Below are 14,357 nucleotides of genomic sequence, written 5' to 3' on the forward strand. Positions count from 1 at the left end.
CAGATTGGAGCTTTAGTATCAAAATAGATTGGACTTTCTTCATACTTTACAAGCCAGGTTTTCCATTAATGCCTGAGAGTGATGGAAAGAATAAGCTGATGCCTAAGAGTCCTTTTTAGGTGGGGAGAACAATTTTACAGAAAGCGTGTGAAGGGTCAGTGGTGAGAAAGAATAAGAGTTGCTTTCTGCCTGTCCCTTGCTCGTGCCAGCTTATTCAGCAGTTTATAATTGTTTCTATCTTAAAACATTGTGATGTTTATACTGTTGTAGTCCAAATAAAACCTGTGTCTGACAGTTTATAAGCACTGCCATATTTCCTGTTCTATCGTGCTTAAACCAGGTTTGCACATTGAAAAGCATCCAAAAACCTAGCAAGTCGAAAAAATAAATGACTCAGGTCAGGAGCAATACACTACAGAAGAATGAGGCCTGGAGACTGCGTGGCTTCTAGATGCTTTAGAATCCATCTGCCGGTCAAACAGCACAAATAGTTTACTATTTAATAGTAAATAAATAGCCTACTAGTTTATGACTTTTATGTTAGGTGTTAAATACAATTCTCCTCCTATTCTGGACATTGCAAGCCTACATAGCAATGAGTATGGCCCCGGGATGGAGACAGGGTACAAGGCAATGTGACATACCCGCACCTCACATTCATACATATTAATAAGCTAATGGCATTTATTATGTAAGTGTAGAAATATGTTGAGATTTCCCAAATCTATAATTTATAATTTCTTGTCAACATTCTTGGCACAAATAGGAAAACAGCAACTTATCATCTTAACATTCCGAGCAGGATAAATGAGGGAAGAAAGAGAGTGTGCGTCACAAAACTCCTTTCGCCGTTCTATGCCAGGTCCTGGTAATGAACATAAATGCAAGCCATTTGCTTTCACAAGGAAAGTGTTTTTTACAGTTCACTAAATAGTTACCGAGCGCCTACTGTGTGCAAGAAAATATTAGGAGATCAGCTTTGACCAGAAGGATTAGAACCCTCTGGTGTATAATCTTGTCATTTGGAATTATGCCCGTGTAACAATATGCTAGCCTCAAGCAAAATATCTTGTCAGCAAAATGTGAGCTTCCTCTACTCAAACCAAGACATGTGAGAGAAATATAAAAACAGAGTTTCAGAATGAGAATAGTCATATGCTAGAGAAAAATGTATTTCATTAAATGTTTGCTTTCAAAATGATTCCCTGAAAAAAGAACCCAGGATTCATTTCTTTACATTGTATTTGAAAATAACTACAGCATGTTGGGTGTCAGAAGGGTCCTCAGAGGCCATTCATACCATCCTCCTATGTGGGGGCAAGTATTCTCCTTAGAGGAATGCCCTTTCCACATGGTTCATTCCACCTAAGCTTGGCCCTCATGATAATTATAACCAGATCCTGGTGCTGTGAGTATTTCAGACCAGATGCAAGTAAGTGCTGAATCTAGACAGATCTGTGGTTCTGGGCAAAGGTCAAGGCTCTGGTTATATAAGACATGTGGACTTAAGTCTGAGAGTTGGTCTGTAATCAGGAAATAACCAGTTATAATGATGAGACGAGGCCATCAGTAGAGGACCAAGGTGGTGCTGGAAGTGAAGTCTCACAGCAAGAATCAGAATCTAATCAAAGGAAAGAGACCTACAGTAAGAAAGAAAAACATTCCTGACCCCCTGAGAACAAGGTATTGACCCAGGAACACAGTAAAAGCTTAATAAGAGTGCCCAGAAGCCAAACCTTGAACAGCCAATAAACAGCTCTCTGTCCTTCCCCAGCATCAGTGCTGGCCTGGGTGATAGTTGCCTGCTGGCGGGTTTATGTTGCTTTTCATCACCCAGAATAGGAGAGATATAGGAGCAGTAAGGAGCAGTGAGGGGACTGTGAGATTCTTTCCGTGGTAGGAAATCTAATTTTTAATAACAGAATGACTCCCTCTTTACATACTTTATTCTTTTGATTTTCATCATTCCACCTTCTCCTGGTTTTTATCTTATCTCATTAGCCATCCTTTTACTGACTCTACCTTTTCTAACTGATCTCAAACATTTAAAGCTTCCAAGGCTCGGTTGTGAGGTCTCTTATTTTAACCTTCTCTCTCTAGCCCCAGGCTTCATGTTCCATCTGTTGTTGATGACTCCCAATCTTTGTTTCTCCAGCCATGACCTGTTCCCTGAGCTCCAGACTCCTGTATCTAACTTCCTACATGATATATCCACTTGTGAGTCAAAATAGGCTTTAAGCATAAGATATCCAAAACATAACTGAGTCCTGTCTATGGGCCACAACCTGTTCCTCTCAATATTTCTCCATCTTAATGAATGGCAGTCCATCCGATTGAACAATTAAACCAAGAACCTAAGAGTCATCCTGATTCTCCCTTTTCCTCTCTGACACCACCACGCTACCAACATCCAATTCATTAGCCACTCCTGCCATTTCTATTTATGAAATGTTTCTCTATAGCATCACCACCCTGCTCCAAGCTCCTGTCCTTTGGCCTGTGGAATTCTGCTCTAGCATTAACTCCTTCACACTCCATTCCATGCCCAGTGGCCAGAGGAATCTTTTAAAGTATAATCTAGATGATAATTTTACTGCTTCAAAAAATCCTGTCCAAAATATACACAATAGTTTTTCATCACAACTGGAATACAATTCATCCCCCATTCACCTTCCTTCAGCCACACTTTCTTGTCTTTGGTAGCCCAGGCTCAATCCTAAGTGATGGCCTCTTCAGTTGCTTTTTACCCTGCTCAGAAAGCTCTTCCTAAGACTGGCTTCTCTTCACCATGATCTTGAAATGTCCCCTCCTTGGAAAATCTTTCCCAGGACCCAATCTAATGAGCTCTTCTCCAACCCTTGTGCTCTTCTCCTTGGTCACACTCCATCTTTTTGTACTATACTCCCTCACTGTACTCATCAATATTTAAGTCATTTATTGTGTTGATTATCTGTCTCCCTACCACTAGAATATGACCTTGAGGAGAATACAGGCACTGCCTTGTTCCTCATTAGGTCCCTGTGCTTGTACCTAGAACAGTACCTACTAAATATGGGTCCTCAATAACTATCGAATAAATGTAAACTCTACTTGAATATGGCTTCCAATCATTGGTCTGCTGGAGATGGGTTCAATCAGTCTATTGTTTCTTCTATGTGTTGTCCTTTAAATGTTTGGAGGAAATTTTTATTATGTATGAAAATTCCTGTGTGTGTGTGTGTGTGTGTGTGGTGTATGTGTTTCTCCTGGATAAATATCTGCAGGCATTTAAATCAGCTTCACTATCCAGGTCACTCTGTCCTGGAAAAACTCCAAGAGGAGATTCATTCAAAGTTCATTCCAATGGTGTCTAAAAAAAACTTTAAGGACACCAAAAATAGGTAGTGGGGGAAAATGCTTTCAGGTTGAAATTAACATTTTTTCCTGTAATGCAAAATTTAAGGCAGAGAAAATCTTAAAAGATTTTTATTCTTTTTAAAAAATATATATTTTTTATTTATTTCAGAGAGAAAGGGAGAAGGAGGTAGAAACATCAATGATGAGAGAGAATCATTGATCAGCTCCTCCTGCACACCCCACACTGGGGATTGAGCCCACAGCCAGGCATGTGCCCTGACCAGAAATCGAACAGTGACCTCCTGGTTCATAGGTCCATGCTCAACTACTGAGCCAAGCCGGCTGGGCTTTAGTCTTCTCTTCTATAGTGAATAACTCTCCCCCATAGCCCCCAAGCAATCAGCCTAAACATGCATTATTTCCTTCCTTGCTTACTATGATTGGCAGTTTGAATCTGAGAAAGAAATAGATGACAGGTTCTCTGCTTGTATTTCTAGCCCTGGCCTCACCCCTGAACTTCAAACTTGGACATCCACTATCCTATTTGGCATCTCCACCTGTTGTCTCATGGGCATCTCAAATCCAACACATATCCCAAGCCAGACTTTTCTTCCCCTCTCCCCAAACTTCTTTGTGCTTTTATTTCCAGTGCCTTTAAATGATACCACTATCCAACTTGTCATCTAAGCCCCAGACTTCAGGTCATTTGAAATTCCTCTTCTTGCTCATTATTCACATCAAAACAGTTTTCTACTGTGAAAACGGCTGTTCTCTTGACCTTTGTGGTCACAGCCCTGGCTCAGGCCTTCACAATCTCTGGGTTGTAGCCTCCTGAACTGGGCTCCCCCTTTTCCTACCTCCAACCAACATTCTCTATATTGCAGTCATGACTGTCAGAGTGGCTTCTTGATGTGGGGCCAAGCCTCCAAGCATTGTACCTACAGCCTCCTTAGGCCTGATCTGTCTACCTCCCCAGCAGCATCCACCATTTCCTGACTTGCACTTAATTCTAAAAAACAAAACAAAAAACAAACAAACAAAAAAAAACACCTAAATTTGAATCCCCTTGAAACACTACACACTTCTACCCTCCATGTCCTTTTTTTGCCTTCTACCTTGACTCCCATTCACATCTTTCTTCACTTGATAACACTAACTTTCAAGGCCCAGAAGGGCAGCTGCTTCTCCAGGGAGCCTTTCTGCACCCTCTTTCTAGACCAGTGATGGCGAACCTTTTGAGCTCGGCGTGTCAGCATTTTGAAAAACCCTAACTTAACTCTGGTGCCGTGTCACATATAGAAATTTTTTTATATTTGCAACCATAGTAAAACAAAGACTTATATTTTTGATATTTATTGTATATATTTAAATGCCATTTAACAAAGAAAAATCAACCAAAAAAAACCCTCTTTCTAGACCAGTGATGGCTAACCTTTTGAGCTCGGCATGTCAGCATTTTGAAAAACCCTAACTTAACTCTGGTGCCGTGTCACATATAGAAATTTTTTTATATTTGCAACCATAGTAAAACAAAGACTTATATTTTTGATATTTATTGTATATATTTAAATGCCATTTAACAAAGAAAAATCAACCAAAAAAATGAGTTCGCGTGTCAGAGGTGTCATAGGTTCGCATTCACTGGTCTAGATAGTGTACTCCCTTTTTCTGCTAGGATTGTGCCCCATATGATTCTCTGCCTAAGCACCCAACATTAGATATTGAAATTATCTGGTTTTGAAATGTTCACAAAGCTGAAAGCTCCTTAAAGTCTGCCCATCTCTCTTAATGATTTCGGTGTCTATTCCCTGGGACCCAGCTAAGTGGGAAACACTCAGTAAATATTCCACAAATATTTGCTAATCCCAAAGACCCTTTAAGAGGCTAAAACATTAAAAGCTCTAAGTATGGAACTCTTAGACCTGGAATACCCCTACATTACAAAATGAAAGTGTCTGTGTTTCTCTATCATTCATAGTTCTTTTTAAAAATATGTATTTTTTTTTAAAATAAAATCTTTTAATAGAAATATGTATTTTTTTTAAATAAAATCTTGTAATAGAGGAATGGAGAGGGAGAGAGAGATAGAAACATCAATGATGAGAGAGAGTCATCGATCAGCTGCCTCCTGCACACCCACGTTGGGGATCGAGCCCGAAACCCCGGCATGTGCTCTAACAGGGAATCGAACCATGACTTCCTGGTTCATATGTTGACACTCAACCACTGACCCTTGCTAGCCGGGCCATAGTTCTGTTTTCAAAAGCACTTCTGAGATGATTTCTCATGCTGCTTCCACTGCAGGATCCAGGGAACTTAAGGTGGTTAGTGCTGCAACTATATGCTCTCTTTTACTTTCTTATCTGTGGCTAAATCCAGGTTAAATAGGGTGGGTAGTAAGACATGCTTCCAAAGCCAAGGCTATGAAACTTCTTGTGATCTAACAGTAGATAGCTATTAAACAACAGAAATCCCAGTGTGATATCATTATTTATGTACTTGTCTTAGTCCCTACAGCAAAGTTTCCACCTGGAAGATATGACTCATTTTTCCTTGAAACTCTGGGAGTCTCTGTCACAGTGTCCCACACACAGAATGACCTCCACAAATGTGTATTGAATTGAGTTGAGGCAACTACATGCAAGAAAGCTACTTCAAGGCACCACTTTTGTTTGCAATTAACATGGGAAAATATGTAGTGACCATTTCTTTCTCTTTATAGTGAATTTCCTTGTCAAATGCCTCTTCAAAAGGGAGGTGAAATTAATTGCAAGTCAGCTGAAAGTGCTGCCAAGGTGTGACTCTGGGAAAGAACGGAAAGACAACTGGTATTGTGTGGCATGGCTAACATGCAATGTCTACGTCAAAGTAAAGAATCCATTTGAAATTAAGATGACTGATGACATCAGGCACTTGTAGTCAAAGCAAAGGGCTTTGTCACTGGGCCCTGGGAGAGATGACCTTTATTCTCTTCTCAGCCTCCCTTGCCCTGTTACACTCCAGTTGGTTGGACCACCAAATGCTCAGCCCTTAAAAGCTCTGGAAGTATTCTTTAACTTAAAGCATATCATCTCTGCTGTCTTTAAACTCAACAATGTCAGTCTTCTCCAACATTCGTTCATTCATTCACAAGTGTGCAATAAAGTATTTATGGTCAATATTCTTCATGGTGTTTCCCATGGATTGTCTACAGGCATGTGAAACAAAATAAGGATCCTAGCCTAAGGGGCACAGTATGCAATTAAATTGGGGGGAAAGTGACTCTAGGTTCAGAAAGTTCTCACTTTTTCTGTAGTCTGGGAGGGGGATGTCCCATAGACCCCTTGAAAAGTAAATTTGTAGAGAATATGAATATTAATTTATTCTCACCTTCAAGTATGAGATCTTTCTGTGTGTATAGAAGGAAAACGTGATTATTCTGGATACTGGAGAATAAGAACTTTGAAAACTAGCAAAACCCTATCTCTGCACACCACTAAGGAACATATAGGCAGTGCTTCTGGCTGGAGGACTTCTATATATGGAATCTAAAGAAAAATATAAACAAGCAAACAAAACCAGAAACAGACTCACAGATACAGAGAACAGACTGATGGTTGCTAGATGGGCACAGGTTGGGGACTGGGTGAAAAGGTGAAGGGATTCAGAAGTACAAATTACAATCTTGTCCCTAGCTAACTCACTTCCTTTTTACTTTATTTTCTCTCTTAATCTCTTGTAACTACACAGGGGCCTCTTGGTCAGCTGCCTCTCTCCTATTTCCTGTTCTATAACTGTCAGGGCAATCTTCTGAACCTAGGCCACTCATGGTCCTGGGGAGGGCTCTGGAACCCTAGGCCTTTGGTCTTTCCATCCTCTGAGTGCCCAGGGCCCTCAGCAAACAGCATGTGGTTGCTTTTATGACTTCTCTCTCACGGGAATGAGGGATCCTGGAAGGTGAGGACTACCCCTCATGTATCATTGTATCTACTGGGCTGTGTGAGTGATATGAGACACCTCTCTGATCTCACTTCATACTAGGGTAGTGATTCTTGACCCTGGCTACACATTTAGAATTATCCAGGGAGTTTTAAAAACTATCTATGCCCTCATCAAATCCAAGATCAATGGAATCAGAATCTCAGGGTGTGGGGACTCAGTCTAGGTATTGCCACAGCTCCCAGGTGATCCTATTGTTTAGACAGAACTGAGAGCCACAGTGTTTGTATATATGCCCTGGCCTCTCTCTGTTGCTCCTTCACTCATCTAACTGGGTTTAAGAGGAAGGCTGACCTGTAGCCAGCCCTGCCCTTCTCTTCCTCTCTGGGCCTTGCTCACATGCAGAGAGCCTGTCATCTGTGCTCCTGGCTGGACCTTATGATAAACAGTCAGTGCTCTGCCCCTGGGCAAGCCCTGCAGTCCCCTAGAGCTGCCTATGTCTGGGCAGGTAGGCCTGTCTAATTCTGGAGTTTGCTATTAGGAAACCCATTCTTACCTCAACCTAAGCTTCATTCTCTGGTATGTGTTTTCAATAATAAACTAGAGGCCTGGTGCATGAATTCGTGCACCAGTGGGGTCCCTTGGCCTGGCCTGCGGGATCAGGCCGAAACCGGCTCTCTGATATCCCCCCAAGGGGTCCCGGATTGCAAGAGGGTGCAGGCCAGGCTGAGGGACCCCACCGGTGTACTATCAGGGCTGGGGAGGGACCTCAGGAGGGCTTCAGGGCATGTCCGGCCCATCTCGCTCAGTCCCAATCAGCCGGACCCCAGCAGCAAGGTAACCTACTGGTCGGAGCGTCTACCCCCTGGTGGTCAGTGTGCATCATAGCTATCGGCCAGTCATCTGGTAGTCGGGTCGTTAGATCATTTTTTCACTTAGGCTTTTATATATATATAGATTTGTTCTTTATATCTCTATTTGCCTGAACTCCCCTCTACCTCATCAATTAACTTAGAATTTAGGAAGAGAAGGTATTTATTATCTCCCTAAAATAAACAGCATAATCTTTTTCTTGCCTGGGGCCCAGGATGTAATAGATGCTCAATAAATATTTGTTGAATGAGTCAATTCCCCATGCACTTGTAGTGATATGCATTCTCTATATTTCAGTTGCGCTTTCTCTCTGTCTCTTTCTTCCTCCACCAGCTACAGATGGTATAAATGCTGCAGTCCTTGTGAAGGCTGAAAAGGCAGTCAGACAGATGTGTTGTTCATAGCTCCCTAGTCAGGCATAACTAAACATTTACATTTATTACCAATTAGAGGGGAAACAGACTGTAGTTTTATGCACTGTATGTGGCTGGATATATTTCTTTTTGGGATCTCACTAAAAACTTCAAAATGTATCATTAGATCTCTCTTACCAACCTGAACCTCAATGAAAATGCCATTTAACTAGAGGTCTACCAATGACAGCACAAATCTCAATGCCATTCTCCCATCCTCCATGAAGCACCATGAAGATGGGAGAATGAGGTCACAGAAGGGCAGCTGACCCAGTGTGATTGAGTTGACCCTACTCCACTAGGAGTTTGAAGCACATGCAGAATTGATGGAGCTTTTATAGACTTACTTGAAGGCAATGCATATAAAGTCGTTGATGGTACACTATGTGCAACAATGTGTGTTCGCACATAGAACTTTGCTGTGTTTCTAGCCCCTTTTCCTTCTAGGCCAAAATAGAATGAGTGAAAATTGTACTGTAAGTGGTGTTGGAGTCATTCCTTCCACAGAGCATCAGACCTAACACAAGAATTCAGTTTCCAGCTGAGTTTCACCGAATCTGCTTTACATCTGACCTATAAAACACCGAGCCAACCTCATCAAAAAGTCAAAGAAAAGCACTAGCTGGGGTCTAGGCAACCTGAGGTCTGGTCTCAGCTCTTGTTAACTTGGTTTCTTCACCTACAAAATCAGATGACAGCCCCCATGAACTTTGCTGAGGAAATAATGAGATTTAATTAAAGACTTCACATGGTTGCTTACAATAGGGATGATTTCAAAACAACCTAATTGCTAACAACAGAGTAGGGACTGGTTAATATCTTGTGGAAAAAACAGAGAATCACACAAACCAAAAAGTTGTGGTTTTACCCATAATGAGGTACCATTTACACCCAGTGTAATGGATGGATGGCTAAAATGAACAATAAAAAAAAAGGCAGAAAATAACAAATGCTCATGAAAATTTGGAGAAATTGGAACCCTTGTGTTTTCCTGGCAGGCATGTAAAATGATACAACAGCTGTGGAAAGCAGTTTGGTGGTTCCTTAAAAAGTTACACATGGAATTACTATATGACCCTGTAATTCTATTCCTAGGTGCACACCCAAAAGAATTGAAAACAGGCTCTCATAGAAGTACGTGTACACACATGTTCCCAGTAGCACTATTCACAATAGCCAAAAGGTGGAAGGAGACCATATGTCCATTAATGGATGAATGGGTAAACAAGCATATACATACAAGGAAATATTTTTCAGCCATAAGAAAATGAAGTACTGAAACATGCTACAACATGGATGAATCTAAAAAACAATGCTATGTGAAGGAAACCAGACACAAAAGGTCATGTATTGTATGATTTCATATATGTGAGAGATTCAGAATAGGTAAATCCGTAGAGAAAGAGTGTAGGTTGATGATTTCCAGGTACTGGAGGAAGTGAACTTTGGGGAAACCACTTAGTGGGCATGGGGCTTCACCTTGCAGTGACAGAAATGGTCTGGAGGTTTATAGAGGTGGTGGTTGCACAATATTGTGAATTTATTAAATACCATTGACTTGTTCAAATAAAGTGGTACATTTTAGTTATGTGAATTTTACCTAAATAAATTATTTTATAAAATTGTGATTTTGAAGGATATTTTCTGACACAGAAAAATTCACATCATGTATATATTGTTAAGAACTAGATGTATAATATAATCTCAATTTTATAAGCTTTAAAATATACATGAGTGTGTAAATATATGTATATATATGCACATAAATACATGCACATACATATATGAACACATATTTACAAATATTTATATACATGTGCACTATCCCCCCCCAAAAAAATGAAAAGAAATTCAGAACTCTGATAATTGAATTATAGGTTATTTAATTTTTTATATTGTTTTTATATTCCTTAAAATAAGTACTTGTCAATTTTATAATTTGAGGGAAAAGAAGCAATATTATTGAATAAAAATTGGGTTATAAGAGTACTGCTAAGTTTCCTTCAACTGTGCAATTCTAGGAATCTAAATGTGTTACCCTTACTTGAATGCCCATTAGTGGTTGGGCAAGAGCAGAGAAGCCTTGTAGGTAGGTGCCTAGAAAATGATGAGTGAAGGCAGGCAAGAGTGGAGCACAGAGACATCTGATATGCAATTTGCATGCAGAACTTCAGTCCCTGTCACATCTCTCATTAGTGGCACCACCAGAGGGACATACACATCCATCACCCAGCTTCACAGCCCATTCTCTCAGATGGCTTCTTGAAGAATAATGGTCATGTTCGTGGCTCTCATGTGGACTCTTTCCATCATACGTGCATCTGCAAAGAAATTAAACGTCCTCGCCCTGCACACCTCCCCTAGCTGAATTCCCACTAGTAAAAGACAATTGAGTTGTTCACATTTTCTTTTCTTTCTTTTCTTAAAATAATACACTCCAGTTGATGTACTCCAATAGGTGGCTTCCTACAATGCTCATCTCTTGTTTGGCTTGTCCCTCTCTGTGGGAACCTGCACTTTTTATTATCCTCAATTCAGCTTCTCTCTTTCTCTTCCCATCACTCCAGAGCAATGTGACTTTTTAAAAATGCCGAGAGTTTAAGAGGACTTGCATTAATGTTCACACAGTCAGAACACTTTTTTTCATATTTACAGATTTTGTGGGGGTCCTTTTTTTATTTTTATCATTTTATCTTCAGTGATATTCCCCAAGCCCTAACTACCTCTGGGAATTAAGAATCACCATTGTCCGCCTCACTACACTAGGTCAGTAGGTTTAAAAAAGAAACTGAAATATTAAAATGTTTGTGCTGAGATGATATCAGGAGATTTATTTCTACTGAGAGAAAATTCCTGTGTTTGGAAGGAACATGTGCTTGGACCTATGAGAAGAGGTATAAAATCTCATTTAGTGTTTCCAACAGAGAGGAGATTCATAAGGAAAACTAATTCAGATGCTGTTTCAGAAAGACTCTTGAGTCATACGCATGAAGGCATTCATAAGAGAGGAAGATGTGAAAGATTGAGAGTATGTTCACAAAAGCCTGAAAAAAAACCAACACAAAAAAACACTGCTGAAGAGTCATTGATCTCGGACCCACAAAAGAGGAGGTTCAGGGAAATTCTGTTGATGGAATTTGGGGATGTGTCCAAGTTAAGTTCTGAGAGGATGACAGTGAGTCATTTTGAGCTCTATGAAGCACCGGTTTTATCAAAGTGAGTCAGAATAGAGCTGGCTTCCTTAGTCACGAAGCTGAGACATGACTCTAGATTCTACCTGGAGGAACACCTGGGAGGAGAAATGCAGGGTTTGTCAAAACCTGACAAATGTCAGCCTCACATGTGCCAAACTCAAATAATAAGACTCATCCCTTATCATTATAGACTCGGGTAAGGTCTACCGCACAGGCAGGGGCTTGCGCCCCCTGAACATCTGAGTGCGCAGTGCTGAATGTTGGAGTGGGTGCTTCTGGGTAAAGGAAAGGTCTGGTGATTGTAGAAGAGGCTGCATTCCTACCCCGCTCCTCCCTCTGGTGACTGCTTTTTTGTTGAATTGTGAAGCTGTGAGGCCTCAAATAATAACCTGACATATTGATTCCTGTTTCTCTGGCTCTCTCTTTGAAAGGACACTAATCCCAGCCCCAGGGGAAATAAATACCCCCAAGTACCCCCGGGATCAGTGAACAAAGGATAGCTGCCCCCATCCCTTGACCGAGATCTTCAGAGGAGTCAGAGTTTACCAGGCCTATGCCACGGAGACCTAGCAAGATAGAGTTTGGGGACTTGCCTGGCCTGCTCTGGAGCAGTTGGCTCGCTCATTTAACACTCATCCACTCGGCTCTCAGTTCCCTCATGGCATCCTTGCTCTGACACTACTTCTCAGCTGTCTATATTAAATTGCACTTTCTTTTCTCTAGCCTCAGGTGACACACTCAAAAAAAATGTTTCAAGTCCCTGTAGACCTAATTAGTTGCTGTATCTATAAGTTTAGTTTATCAAGAGGAAGATGTGGTGGCGTTGATCAGCTCCTCCAGTATCCTTTCCACGTGCAGGTAGGTTCTGTGAGGTTCTGGACTGTGAGAATGGCATGTCGTGTGCTTTAAGCAACATGAAAATCGGGCCATGTTGTCACTTGCAGCATCACAGATGTATGCTACTCCCGTTGCATTCCTCCGGGAGCCATCACTTGATATCTGGAAACTCATTATTTAGGTGAAGAGACAGGAAACAGTGTCAGGCACGACAGCTCTGAATGGACATCAGCTCCGTGCTAACAAAGACCGCTCTTGTTCCTCAGGATGTCTCTGTGTTAGTAAAACCAGGGTACATTCCTCCCAGGGTGCTGTCTTTACATTTCAAAGACTTAATTGAGAGTGAAGAACACGAGAAATGTAAGGGATTTGCTTCCCTCCAAAGTGTCTTGATTTTAGAAAATGGATTGAGTGGCCCCTCACATAAGAATATGGTGCTGCTGGCTTTGTTTTTCTAGTGGTCAGGATAGACTTGTGTGGCATCAAGTAGGACTTGTGTCCTGATCTCTCCTGTGACCAATGCTCTAAGACAGCTGGTTGGACTTAAAATCAGAACATATTATCTCAGAAGAAGCAGAAGCTGCCATGCCCAGCATTACGCAGAACTAAGGTCAACACGTGGGGACATCCAGGTTTGCTCTGGAGAAGCAGAAAGATGCTGATTTCAGTTAATAATCAAAAAGCAGGGTCGATGGTAGGAGGTCAGATGAGACAAGCCCTCTCTAGAGGCAACAAGAGCAGGAAATAGGGAGCAAATGGGGGAAAAATAGCTGTGACCCTGGGAGACGGGACCTAGGGGGATCCCAGTGGTTCCACCGACAGCATCTCCTTGGCCTGGCTCAGGTTTTGATGGGGTGGGTACAATTTCACTACTGATCCTTTTTCTACATCAGACTTATGGTCACAGCAGTTAGGTGAGTGATATCAAGAGGCAGCTCCTTGCTGGATGTGTGGGTCAAGAATACAGGTTCCTGACTTTCAGTCTCATGCTCTCATGGAGGGTGTGTGGTGGGGAGAGGGGGAGGGCATAAGAATAGAGCTTTCCTCTGAGAAAAGGTGACCTGTCAAAGCTCTGGACATACTAGAATCTGAGGAGGTTAGTTATCTATTGCCCAACTCTGGGGGGATCTATGCCTCTTCCCTCTTCCGCTTAGTGGAGTGAAATGTAAGTCTGGCATTGGGACAGAGATCTTTATATGAGCTCTGAAGGGTCAAGATAGAAATGGCTGCATATGACTCTGGTGGATTTGTATCCATTCTGTAGCAGGGACGCTGTGGACAGAGCTGCCTCCTCTCTGTTCAGAAGCCGAGGGTTCAAGGCCTATCCATTAGACCCTCTCTTCTTCCCTTCTTCCCACCAACACTCTCCTTTTCTCTCATCTTCCCCCCTTCCCCTCCACATACACCTTTGTTCTTTCTTTCTGTTGATTCTTAGCCTCTCTAGGATGTTAGTTTTATCATGATCTTACATCTTTTAACCTCCACATTTTAATCTCTTACCTTGATAGCTCTGAGCTCCTCTTTGTTTCTCACCAGTCACTCTGTCTTATTTTTCAACTCATAATCATTTCAAATGTTTAGCCTAAATGTTAACTCTTTCCTTTTTCTTGCTGCTTTCAGTTGTTTGTAACTCCTTTTAAAGTTTCTGTTTTTTTATTTCACTTTCTAGTGTGTATTTTATTTGTTTTATAAACTCCCTTTGCTCTATTTTTTCCTTTAATTTACATCTTACTGTTAACCATGATCTGTAATGAAGCAACAAAATACTAATACAGCCTGGAGGTCT

Source organism: Myotis brandtii, unplaced genomic scaffold (assembly GCF_000412655.1).
Source record: "Myotis brandtii unplaced genomic scaffold, ASM41265v1 scaffold1979, whole genome shotgun sequence".
NCBI classification, from domain to species: domain Eukaryota; kingdom Metazoa; phylum Chordata; class Mammalia; order Chiroptera; family Vespertilionidae; genus Myotis; species Myotis brandtii.